Source organism: Echinops telfairi, unplaced genomic scaffold (assembly GCF_000313985.2).
Source record: "Echinops telfairi isolate 266 unplaced genomic scaffold, ASM31398v2 ScPeMD7_7469;HRSCAF=8507_0, whole genome shotgun sequence".
Classification (NCBI taxonomy): Eukaryota; Metazoa; Chordata; class Mammalia; order Afrosoricida; family Tenrecidae; genus Echinops; species Echinops telfairi.
This window is the reverse complement of record NW_022111372.1, coordinates 70,243,289-70,256,859: the sequence shown is the minus strand read 5'-3', so window position 1 is coordinate 70,256,859 and position 13,571 is coordinate 70,243,289.

Below are 13,571 nucleotides of genomic sequence, written 5' to 3'. Positions count from 1 at the left end.
TTGATCCTTGTGATCAATTCCTCCTTTCTCCCCAACCCTCCCTTAATCCTCCTGGTATCTCTACTCTCCTTGTTGGCCCTGAGGGGTTTAGCTCTCCTTGATTCCCTGTGTTTCGGGCTCTTATCTGTAGCAGTGTGCATGCTCTGGTCTAATCTGCTTTGTAAGGTATAATTGAGGTCATGCTAGTGTGGTGAAGGAAGCACCAAAGAGCTAGAGAAAAGTTGTGTGCTTCATCAGTGCTATACTGCACCCTAACTGACTCATCTCTTCCCTGTGACTCCTCTGTGAAGGGATGTCCAGTTTTCTACAGATGGGCATTGGGTTTCCACTCTATGCCAGCCCCCCCACCCCCGCTCCACCCCATTCACCTTGGGTATGGTTTTATTCTGGGTCTTAGATGCCTGATACCTGATCCTATTGACACCTCATGATCACACAGGCTGGTGTGCTTCTTCAATGTGGGCTTTGTTGCTTCTGAGCTAAGTGGCCACTTGTTTATCTTCAAGTCTTTAAGACCCCTGATGCTATATCTTTTGATAGTCAGGCACCATCAGCTTTCTTCACCACATTTGCTTATGCACCCATTTTGTCTTCAGTGATTGTGTCAGGAAGGTAAGCATCATAGAATGCCAGATTGTTAGAACAAAGTGTTCTTGTGGTAAGAGAGTACTTGAGTTTAGGTCCAATGTCCATCTGCAACCTTAATTCTTAACATATAGATATGAGTACATAGTTATATTCCCATCTTATTATATATATTTACATATGTGCATGCCTGTATTTAGACCTCTATAAATGTCCTTTGCCTCCTGGTTCTTTCTTCTATTTCCTTTTTACTTCCCTCTTGGTCTTCATTTGGGTTTAGTAATTCCTTGATGCTACATTGCCCTTGAGTGAGAATTACTAGACATCCTAAGACCTTCCTCCATTAATTTTAGTTCACTTGTTGTTCCCTTGTCCCTGGGTTGGTCACCCCTCTTCCTTTCTCCTACCTTCCCTTCTCCTGTATGCCCCCGGAACCATTTGTATTAGTCTGGGTACTTTAGACAAACAAGTCCACAGCAACTCATGTATAAGAGAGAATTTTATATAAAGGTTAAGTGCGCACCAAGAAAATATCCCAACCCAGTGCTGCCCAAGCCCACAAGTCCCTCACAAGCCCATTAACCCATATGTACAACAGCAATCCACAAAGTCTTCCTCCATCTCACAAAACAGAGGCAATGATGCCAACTGCAGGAGGAAAGCAGAGTCAGTCAATGTGTAAGCATCTCAGCACTAGCAGGGGTCTCCACATGGCTGCTCCAGCACCCAGGGCTGCATCAGGGTAGGTCCATGCGGCTTCTCCTTGGGAATGTCTTGCAGGAAGTCAGCCTTGCAAGCTGAAGCAGGGAACTGCTAAGGCAGTTGCCCCCTGGTCCGACCATCACAAAGCAAGAGATTCGAGAACTCGAAAGGTGAGACTCACCGAGCCATTTATCCCCCTGCTCTTCAATTAATCCCACATGTATTTATCAGCCAGGTTGGCACAATCAACTAACTAACTCACCATTGGTCCCGTTCTGTTCATCTCTGAATTATTTATCCCACCTATCTTATCTAGATAGACATGCAGATACATTAATAAGTGCAAAAACCAGGCAAAGCCAAACAAAACAACAAAGGAAGTCAAAACCAACACAACAATAACAATAGCAGAAAGCAAGAACAAAATAACAATAACAAAAAGAAAGCCACTGACGCACACCACAGACTCCGGATTAGGAGAGGCCCCTGGGAAAGGATGGTGGGGCTGCCAGGCTAATGGAACTTGGAGATGGTAAAGGGAGGGTGGGACATTTCTTACTCACATCATCTCCTTTTGTTGGAATGTGCTCCAGCCAGGCAAGGGCACCTCTTTCAAAATGCATCGCCTTTGCTTTCTTGCCACTGCAAATTGTCCTGACCTTGAGATGTATGTGGTGGCTCTAGTAATTGGTGCAGTTTCCAGGGTCATTTGTAATGCCGAGGCGGGGCATGGGCAGGGGCAGAGGTGGGGGGGCGGGGGCTGTGAGGAGAGGAATCTCCATAGTCATCCTGTGCTTGTATCAGGTGAATTTATATTTTATGGTTTTGGGTCAGATTGATTTTTGCAAAACACCCTGGGGTGTTTGCAAATATGAAAGTTCTTGTAGCGCAGGTCTCTTGTTTGCATTTACAGGGAGAATAAGAAAGAAGAAAATTAATTCGCTCTCTCTGCCGACAACCTCCATCTTCCCCAGGAGCATGGTGGGGAAGCAGATGAAAGGCTTCCAACTAGAGAGAAAATTGTCGGCGGCAAGATCAGAGATCATGGTGAGAAGCTGCTGGGGAAGCCTGGTCCCACACCAGGAATCATAGGCAGGTACCAGCAGCAAGTTCACAAACACTGGACAGGTCTCATCAGCTAAACCGGTCACGATAAACAAAACCACTATGCTGAAAGGCTTTAGAATCTCTGAAAACTTTAATGGGCTCTATGGTCCTATCTTGAATTCATGCTGAGTCTAAACATCCACGCTGGGCTGTTCTTTGAACATGCCAGTCACCTTGGTTATAGAATGGAATATTCCGAACTCAACCAAATCTAACCTAACAAGCCAGAACAACTGCATTCCTTCCAACAGTTGGTTCTGTAATAAAAGTAACAACTCAGCACATTTTGAGTGTGAGGCTTATTCTGAACAGTGATTCTATATGCATATAGGGAAACCATTCTGATTCCAGAAAAAGCAAATGCTGCTTGAAGAAGTTAGGCACAATGAGGCTTTTAAAGAGAAGAGGATGTAGAAATATAGAGACTCAATCACTGGTTAATCTGAACTCTGCCCCTCTTCCCTCCCTTTTCTTGAGATCAACTGACATGAGGTCACAAGATGGCCTCTAACTCAGTCATATGTGGAGGGAGCTTCAAGTTTCACGGGAAAATTCCTTCATCTTCAAGCCCATTTTTTTCTACAAAGTTTTTGTAACTCTCTTCCCACCTTTCGAAATGCAAATCTATTAAAATAGACCTCAACCAGGAAAGGCAAGATTAGCAATTTTGGACGAAAGCAAAGGCACCGACAGCATCCACCCTGGCTTGGCACTTCTTCCCGGTAGGTGCTTGATGTAGTGGTTAGAAAACTCCAGAAACAAAGCAGGAGTGTCTGCCTCAGTGTCTCTCTCTGAAGGTACTGGCGCCTGAAACACTCGCTTAAAAAAAATTAGTTTGTTTATTTTTAAGTTCCCCCCAAATAAAATTCACATATATATTTCAATAGTTGAACCACATTCGTCAGAGTTGTGCGATCACCACAATAAAATCCCGTAAATGTCTTCTTCGTGGCATCTGCTGTTAGCTCCCTGCTTCCTGACTGTCATATCCCTTTGGATCAAATAATCCAGTTGTTGTCTCTATGGGTTTATCTGTCCCAGATGAAACACTTTTAATGTGGTTCCTTTTATTAAAGGCAGGGCTATAAGTATGAACCACGCACAACACTACTTCTCACTTCTGAGCCCACGCTCACTAATCAATTATAGCATGCTCTCAGACTGAGGCCAGTTGTTTGCACTAAACCAGTGCCCTCCACCTTGTGTTTCACAGTAGAACTCTGCTTCGTGGGCATCTCAATGGGTCTTATCTTTCACAAGTAGGGCCTCTGGCTCAAGTCAAACTGCCAATCTCTTGGTTCTTAGTCACCCGGGGACTCCATATCAGCGCTAGTGTCCAGTAATCTTACACTTGCTCTAGGGAAGAACATTCTTTTACAGTTGGTCTTAAACCTGTATAGAGTGACTACTTAACCTAATTAGTAGAGTTTGATTTGTAATGAATGTGTAGGAAGAATGGTAAAGGTAAGAGTGTCAAAAACCTATCTGTATCCTCCCAAACCTCACAACACTTTCTCCCGTAAGCAACGCTGATTCCGGAACATCTCACCATTATTATCAGTCCTTTTGGATAAAAGACAGTTGACAAATAGCATCTACACTGCCATGCTTACTGCAGTTCCAATTTTATTCTTGACAAACACCAATAATAATAAATCACAGTACTCCTGATGAGCTCAATGTGACTTAGCATGCTTCTCAACCCAGCTCTCCACACAGCCTCTATCAGGCAATGGGGATCCCATATGAAACGATGGGGATCCCATATGAAACGGGAAGGTATTTTCCATTCCTGGATTATTTGAGGAGGAGGAGATAAGACATACCTCATCAACCTTTGCTTATGAATGACCTCATCAGATTAGCTTCAGGTACCAGGAAATGGAGGGTGTCAAATCAAGTGTGGGGGAACATTAAAGTTTCAGGGGCAGAGGTCTCAGTTTCCATGTTACCGACACGGGTTTAATTTCAGGACAATGCACCTCATTAGATAAGGAGTCCTGGTGGCCCTGTTGGATAAGCATGGGCTAACTGCAAGATCAGTAGTTCTAATACATCAGCTGCTCTGTGGGCTAGCTGCTCCCATAATGATTGACAGCCTTGGAAACCCCATAGAGGTCACTGTGAGTCAGAACCGACTCAATGACATTGTGCTTTGGGGGCACCACCTCAAGAGCAGCCACCAACTACCTTCCAGTAGAGGAGTGTGTGCTGCTTTAATGCTAAACATGTTTTGGCAGAGCTTCCAGACAGACAGACTGGGAGGAATGGCCTTGAGATCGACTTCCAGAATGTCACCCAGTGAAAACCCTACGGATCACAACAGTCTGATCCCCTGTGCACAGGACACCTGAGAGCAGCTGGCAACAGTAGCATCAATGATAACATCAAGTGTGTCCTCAGTTTCTTCTTCTAACCAAGCAGCATAAATCCATGCAGACCGCTTGCCCAGTGTTGGTCTTCTTGCTTTGAGTCATCTAACTTGCCTTTTTGTATTTTGGGTCTTTGTGATTTAGTTTCATCCTCTGAAAACACTATCTCATCCACATTTTAGAGTCCCCTAGGGTCGTCATGAGTGAGAATAGACTCAGTGCAGTGAGTTTGGTTCTGTGGTGTAAGGTTTAGCTCCTGGTCCACCTCTTTTACCAAAGTCTTTTTCTAAATTCCAGCAGTGATTTCGCAGTGATTTAAATTCTCATGGTATTTAAAAATTATTCTATTCACTTGGTCTTGACTATCCCTGGAATGTTCCGCCCTTTACACATTAATGTGTTTTGAGTCTTTACCATTACTTTATAAAAACTGCTGTCAGACGGTGGGCCTTCACCTCCCTTTGAGTTGATTGGTTAATCTTTGAAGATATAAATTGGTCAAGAATGGTATGTCTTTCTGGGGGAGGTGGGAGTAGGAGATGTTATTGGGGGGAACTGAAGTCCTATTGCATCTCCTCCCCACTCTGGTTAAGCCCCTCTTTGATTCTACTCGAGGCATTTTAAATTGTGGTGCAAATAGGGGCAACGAAACCTGCATCGAATCGAGACTTTCTCACAGACAGTTCAGTGAAGTCAGTTACATTCTTCAACTTGTGCCACCATTCTTTTTTTTTTTAAATTTTAAATACTTTCATTGGGGCTCTTACATCTCTTATCACAATCCATCCATTCATCCAGGGTGTCAAGCACCCTTGAAGATATGCTGCCATCATCATTTTCAAAGCATTCTCTTCCCACTGGAGCTCCTGATATCAGCTCCCCATTTCTTCCCCCTCCCTCCCTCCCTCCCTCACCCTTGATAAATTATAGATTATTATTTCCATATCTTACATCATCCTCCGTCGCCCCTCACCTACTTTTCCATTATTTGTCTCCCTGGGTGGGGATTTTAGTTTGATCCTTGTGACCAATTCTCCCTTTCTCCCCTCCCCTCCCCTAATCCTCCTGGTATCTCTACTCTCCTTGTTGGCCCTGAGGGGCTTATCTCTCCTGGATTCCCTGTGCTGCGGGCTCTTATTGTAGCAGTGTGCATGTTCTGGTCTAATCCGCTTTGGATGGTAGAATTGAGGTCATGATAGTGGGGGAAGGAACCCCAAAGAACTAGAGGAAAGTTGTGTGTTTCATTGGTGCTACACTGCACCCTGACTGTGTGCCATCATTCTTGTGAACCTTTTCCAAATAATTTTGACACCACCGACAAACTCATAACAATGCTGTCTAAACCAAAGCTCTTCCCTCATTCTCCCCACACTTTCCCCTCAAAACTCACCGCCTTTGAGTTGACGCTGATTCATAGGGACCCTATACGACAGGGTAAACTGTCTCTATTAGTTTCTGAGATTGTAACTCTGTACAGGAGTAGAAAGCCTCACCTATCTCCTGTGGTTTCGAACTGCTAACCTTGCATATACAACCACTATAACACCAGGCCCCCTTTGGTAATCGCTAATAATCTTTGGTTTCTCTACTTGTTTATTTTCCATAAGTGAGACCATACGATATTTTGTGACTGATTTTTTTTCACTCAGCATGTTTTCCAGGTTCATGCATGTGGTGGCATACATAAGGACTTAATTTTCAATTGTGTCTGATAATAATCCATTGTGTGTATAGGCCATAATTTTGGTTATTTCCAATTTTTCACTTTTGTGAAGTGTGTTGCAGTGACTATTGGTGTCCATCTGAGACATTCCCAGGGGGATTCAAAATATAGACTAAGGTGTCTCAGGAACTTCTCCTAAGAAAATTAAATGTAGCATTGAGAGAGCGCTATAAAAGGAGGAACTGGAAGGGGCTGTAGCCATGGAAACCGCAAAGCCCACGTAATGGGCGAGCACTGAAGCAAGCTTCACTTCTCTCTGATTGCTCCTCTCCTAGTAGGAAGCTATGAAGGCAGAAAATATTCAAAATCATTTAATCCTCCTGAGTGACGAGCTGCATTTTGCTGAAGTAATGAGTTTTGCTGTCACTCTCCTCTGTTGAAAGGCAGCCTCAGACAGAGCAGGTAGAGCTTATTTTGTATATTTGAAGTATTTCTTAATAAGATTTAAAGAATAACACTTGAATGTTACATGAAATGGTATGTTGTATCATCCAATGTGCAAAGAAGACAAATAAAAGAAATTAGACTTTGGACTTAACTTTCTTAGTTTTGTTCACTAAATAGATAATTATGCTTTATTCTGTTTTTCTGAAATACACTGTGCACATATTTATATTTTTATTTTATGTAGGGAATACATTAATAACATAAATTCATCAAAATCCTCCATGAAAAATTGGAATAGGAGTCACAGAACATACAAAGAAACGATCAGTTCTCCAACGGAGACTGAGATATGCATTGTTAAAAACAGAAGCTTAGGAACTTGAAATGCAAAGTATAAAGCTCTTGGTCCAGGCCCCAGCTTTGATGATACAACTTGAACATACTAACTATAGACTTTTTTCCTCACATCCTACCATGTTTACATTCTGGTTCTACAAGGAATTGATAAATTTCCCGATATCAGAGCTCCTGCTTCTAGCTCAGGCAATGTATCCCTGATTCGCTACGTGACTGTGCCCCACAGTCCTTAGGTGTCAGATAAGGAGAGTGGGCGAGTTGGGGGTTTCAGATGGGGTCCGCGGGTTCCGAGCAAATGCTGTGTGCAGAGTGAGAGGGCACAGCTTCATGTGCCGCCCGGTCACCGAGAGCAGCTCTGTTTTCAGTGATTATTCATTTTTCTTTTGGCGCTATAATTAAGATTTGATTTGGGAAAAAATGGACTAGATGGTATCTTAAGTCATTGCTTAGCTTTAAAAATTCAAGTTCTATTTCAGGTTTTTATTCCAATGGCTCATTTAGTGAACAACAGAGAATTTAGTAAATTTTTCTGGGTAGCATTAAAACTTAGAAACATTTTCTGGACAACAGTTAACGTTTACTGACTACTTAAAATGTTCTGAAAGCTATACATTATTTTAAATATAAAAGTGCAGCTATAATATTCATTGTATAGATATAGACATTGAGGTTTTCAAGCATCTTGGCTAGAAGTCATTGCAAGTAAGTTGTGCAACTGCACTGTTTATCTATCTATCTATCTATCTATCTATCTATCTATCATCTATCTATCTATCTATCTATCTATCTATCTATCTATCTAATCTACCAACTGTGTGATAAATAGATATGTAACAAATTGTTTTCCCTTTCAACATTCTTGACCTGAAGAATTCAGCAACATTAGTTACTTTTACCATGTTGTTCAAAGAGCACCAGTGACTGACAGTTAAGTGCTTAGCTATACAACCCAAAGGTTGCTGGTTCAAACCCACTTAACCACTCTGTGGGAGAAAGACCTGGTGATCTGCTTCCACAAAATTAATAACAAAGAAAACCTTATGGGGGCACCTCTACTCTCACATTGGGCCGCTGTGAGTTAAAATTAACTCTATAGTACCCAACAATAATATCATGTTGTTCAACAATTACCATTATCCCATTATCTGTTTCCAACATTCCCCATCACCCTAAACAGAAATTTAGTGTCCCCTGAGCAGTGAGTCTCATTTTTCTCCTCCGCCCTCCTGTCCACAGTAAGCACTCTATAAACATGCTTATCCTAGTTATTTCATATAAATGTTCCTTTGTTATTAACATCTTTCACTCAACATACTGTTTTCAAGGTCCATCCATGTTTTGCATATGAATGCTGATATCATTTTGAAGATATTTACAAGGTCGTCCTATTCCAGACAATTGGGTTCCCTTCTCATAACTTGTGTGTGTAGTTAATGGTAGTTTCCCTTTGAGGTTCCTAGCCTTCTCCCTCCAAAGGTTCATTAGTCCACCTGAGTCAAAGTTTCAAATAGCTCCAGGGTGAGAATTGAAGATGACTTTTCCACGTGTGTCCCTGGGGCAGAGATGTGGATGACATGACCTGTGAGGTTCACTTCCAGGTTTCCCAGTCCGTCTGCTCCTATAGTAATGGGCGTGAGTCTATTGCATCTAGAGCCATGTGTTTGAATTGGTCTCTGTCTTCAACATCTTTTGTCCTCTGATAGTTCCTTGCTCCTGGAAACTGAGTGGTAAATTATACTTCCCTGGTGGGTTGATATGGTGACTGTGGAGCTGGTAGTGAAGCTGGACTGAGTGGAGTACATGTGAAGTCTTCCTCCTTTGGCAGAGCACTAGTTAACCAATGTTTCCATGTTCTCTAAAATAGGAGAAAGAACAAAGAGATCATTTGGGGTTTCTAGGAGATTTGGAGAACAATCTTGCGCACGTCCTCTCATAAATCAGCATTCTCATTTCTCGAGTATATACAGGAGCAAGATTGCTGAGTGGCAGGGCTGCTCTATTTCAAGCACTGACAGATTGCCTTTCAGAATGACTGTATCATTTTTGTCTTGAGGGTCCTATTCCTTCACACACACCCTCCCCCAAATCTGATGTGTGTAGTGAGGTTTTCCATTGTTATTTTTGCCTAGTCTTGGTACAAGGGACTCCATTTTAAATCCGGTACCTTCTTGGTTCTCAGAACTCACCTCTCATGGGCCTCCCTCACATCGGCCTCCCCTCCCCTCGCTGAAAATCACCAGTTCTGAGAACCAGATATACCCTAGAAAGAATGTTCTTTGAAGATGTGTTTACTCCACTCTACCTATAGATAAGATTAACGACCACTTCCCTGCATCCCTTGAAGATGTGTTTATTCCACCCATCCCGGACCTATAGATAAGATTAATGAGCGCTTCCCTGTGAAGCCCCTGTGTGCAGCTGTGCCTGCCACCAGGGGATATAAAAACGCAGCCAGAAATTCCCCTTGCGCGGTTTTCACTAGCTCAATACCTGAGTTGCTGAACTCGCCTGCAAGCTTCTCAATAAAGCCTGCTTCTAAAACTTTACCAATTGAATCTTTAATTCTGTTTCGCGCCCCAAAAACCCTTACAATTTTAATTTGCATTTCTTAGATTATCTTCACTAAAAGATTACATTTCACTTCTATAAACTGTGAGCTCCCAGAAACCATGCAAAATTATATGTGAATTCATTCCTGGCTTCAGTGGGACCTTGGTGAAATTCTGCAAAATTGTATGTGACTTAAATTGGTGCTATGCTTTTCCATCAACAAAGGATTCAGATATTCCAGAAACAAGCTCTTTTTAAGTAAAATTTCTTCAAACTGGAAGTCGCTTCACTTAGCTACAGTCTTTGTGGGATTATAAAGAGAATTTTCTTCAGCTTTGTCTCTCCATTAGGAGATATGTCAAACATTAGAGGCTATTTGCCAGCACATGGTGGGAGGTCTGATGGTTAGAGCCATCCTCCCTGAAGGCATTCAGTTGCCAGTCTAGTCCCACCACAGGTAGGGCCCACTCCCTGCTGTTAAGGACAATGGGCTACTTCTCCCTAAAGTCAGTCTGGTCCCTGTAGGTGGGATTCACACCCTGCTGATAATGGTTCCAATAGTGAGCCAGAGAACAGGTCAAACCGGTTCAGTGGCATTCAAAATTAAGCTGCCTCTCTGAATCTGGGATCCGCCCATCTTGTCACATGTGTGCCCCCAATCCCTCCCCTTCCTATTGGGTGGATACCCCTAGATCGTCCCCCTCTCATTACTGTAGTACCTATAGCACAACCCCTTCCTGTGACATATGTCTTAACCTGTAATTAGGGGGTTTGCACCCCCCCAAAGGATATAAGCCTTGGTTAGCAATAAAGAAGCCCTCTCTCCCCACTTCCTCTCCCCAGCTCCTCACTCCCCTGTTCCCTGTTCCCTTGTCTTCCTTCCCCTCCTGTCTCTCCGGCTCTCCCTTCTCCCATCTCCACATGGACCACCAAGCGGGGCTGAGGTGAGCATGCTACTATGAAGTGTGTCTGACTCCATTATATCAATCTTTCTTCTATCTCTCCTTATTCTCTATGACTTCATTATAATCTTTATATATCTCAACCATACAAGTGCGCCTATCGAACCCATGATTAGTTGCGGGGGGCTGGCCTTCTCCCACAAGTTTTGTTGTTGTTGTTGTTAGGTGTCCTTGAGTTGGCTCTAACTCACAGTGACGGCAGAATGAAACTTGGCCCAAGTCTGCCCCGTGTTTACAAATATTCTTGTGTTTGAATCCATTGTTGCAACTTCCTTGTTGACCCCTTACACTGAGAGCCTTTCTCTTTTTTGCTGATCTCCCACTTTATCAAGCATGATTCCCTAGACTGAGACTGATCTCCAGAGACTGATCTCTCCTAATAACATGTCCAGAATATGTGAGATGAAGTCTTGCCATTGTTACTTCTAAGGACCTTGCTGGCAGCAGTTCCTATAAAACCAAATTGTTTGTTCTGACGGCCCATGGTACTTTCAGTATTCTTTGCCAACATGATAATTTTTGTTTTGTTTTTGTAGCTGGTATCTTATTGGTTGTTTTAAGGATCAGTACAGAGAAATGATAAACAATTTGTACATACATCTTTTCTTGTTTTGTTGTGTCCGGGTCACACTGGCGGCGTGTTTCATGTTTAGTGTGGAAGGGGATGCAAGGGCGGACAGTGTGACCATTATGCTGCATTGGTTGAGGATGTCCTCAGAAAGGGACTTAGTTTGGTATCCAGAGCTACAGAAGACAAGAGCTCCGCTCTGGATCTCCAGCCTGCTCCAAATGTGCAGCCTACTCATGAGTCTCCGGCTTGCTCTGGTTCTCCAGCTAGCAGCCACACTCTCCTGATTTTCTGATCTAACAACGGGAGCACCGAGAGGGTGATTTTACATGGGCGCCGTCTTCCCATCTTCCCGGAAGCCTACCTTCACCTGCTTAACAGCATAATTTTAATGTATCAATTCTTCTTTGTCTTCCTTATTCATGATTCTTCTTTCACATGCATAGGAGGAAAAGGAAACTATCAGGCCTTGGGACAGGCACAAGGAGCCCTGTTTGCTGTAGTGGTTTGCTTGAGCTGCTAACCACAAGGTTGGCAGTTCAAAACTACCAGCTTCTCTGAAGGAGAAAGTTGAGGTTTTCTACTCCTGTAAAGAATTACAATCTCAGAAATCCACGCGGGCAGTTCTCCCCTGTTCTATCTAGAGTGTTGCCATTAGTTAGAATAGACTTGATAGCAGTGAATTTAGATTGGCTTCTTGGGATCAGGTATACTTTAATCCTCAAAGTGACATATTTGCTCTGTAACACTCTCGCTCTCTTTTTAACTCTTTAAAGAGCTCTTGTTCAGTAGCGCTGCTCAATGCAATGTCATTTGATTTCTTGATTGTGGCTTCATGAGTCTTGATCGTGGATCTAAGCAAAGTGAAATCCTTGACAATTTCAATCTTTTCTCCATTTATCATGATGTCACTTATTGGTCCCTCTATAACAATTTTTGTTTTATGTACATTGTAGTATAATCCACACAGAAGGCTGTAATCCTTGATATTAATCAGTAAGTACTTTAAGTCCTCTTCACTTTCAGGAAACAATGTCATATCCTCTGCATATTGCAGGCGATTAATGAGTCTTCCTCCCAATCCTGATATGATATCCTTTAAATAGTCCAACTTCTTGAATTATTTGCTCAGGATACAGATTTAATATTCATGGAGAAAGGACACGAGCTCGACAGACAGTTTTCTTGGTTTTAAATCACTCAGCAGTCCCTTTTTCTGTGTGGAAGACTGCCTCCTGGTTTGTGTACAGGTTCCATGAAAGCCCAATGAAGTGTTATGGAATTCCTATTTTTTGCAGTGTTACCCACAGTTTCTTATGACTCACATAGTCTAATGCCTTTCAATATCATAAAACACAAGTAAATATCTTTCTGGTGTTCTCTGCTCCCATTCAAGATCTCCCTGATATCAGCAGTCACGTCCCATGCTCAGTATTCTCTCTGAATCCAGCTTCAATTTCTGGCAGCTCTCTGTGGATGTACTACGGTGATTGTTTACAGATTATTTTCAGCACAAGTTCACTCCCACGTGATAACGATGCGATCGTTGGGTAATGCTCACCCCCCCTTGGAATTGGCAAAGGCACAAAAATGGATTTATTCCAGTTGGTTGTCCTGGTAGTTGTCCTTCAAATTTCTTGGCATAGACAACTGAGTGCTTCCAGCATCAAATCAGCTTTTTGAACCATTTCAGTTGTTATTCCATCAGTTCCTAGAGCCTTATTTTTCCTGAAGGTATCCCACATGAATTTGGAAAACATCTCAAGAACAGATGTGATACATTTGAACACTAATAACAGAAGAGCAGATAACATGTGAAATGACATAAAAATATCACATATGAAGGAATCTTATTTAAAAGGAAGAAAGAAAAGATCCAAATGAATGTCAGAAGAGGCTCTTAAACTTATTTTTGAATGTACATAACTAAGCAAATGGAAGACATGATGAGGTAAAAAACTAAATAAAAAATTTCAAAATGCAGCTCAAAAAAGACAAAGTAAGGCACTTTTATGAAATGTGAAAAGACCTGGAGTTTCTGCTCCTTCTTGTGTTATTGTTGCTGGAAGTCATTAAGTGAGTGCCGACCCATAGTGACCCTGTGTGCGTGTGCAACTGGACATCCCCTTATGGAAGGAAGGGTCGTGGGTCGTGGGGAGGAGACGAGCCAGTCAGGGTGCATGCAGGGTAGCAAAGATGAAACTTACAACATTCCTCTAATTCTTTAATGCTTCCCCCCCCACCCCCCCCACTATCAT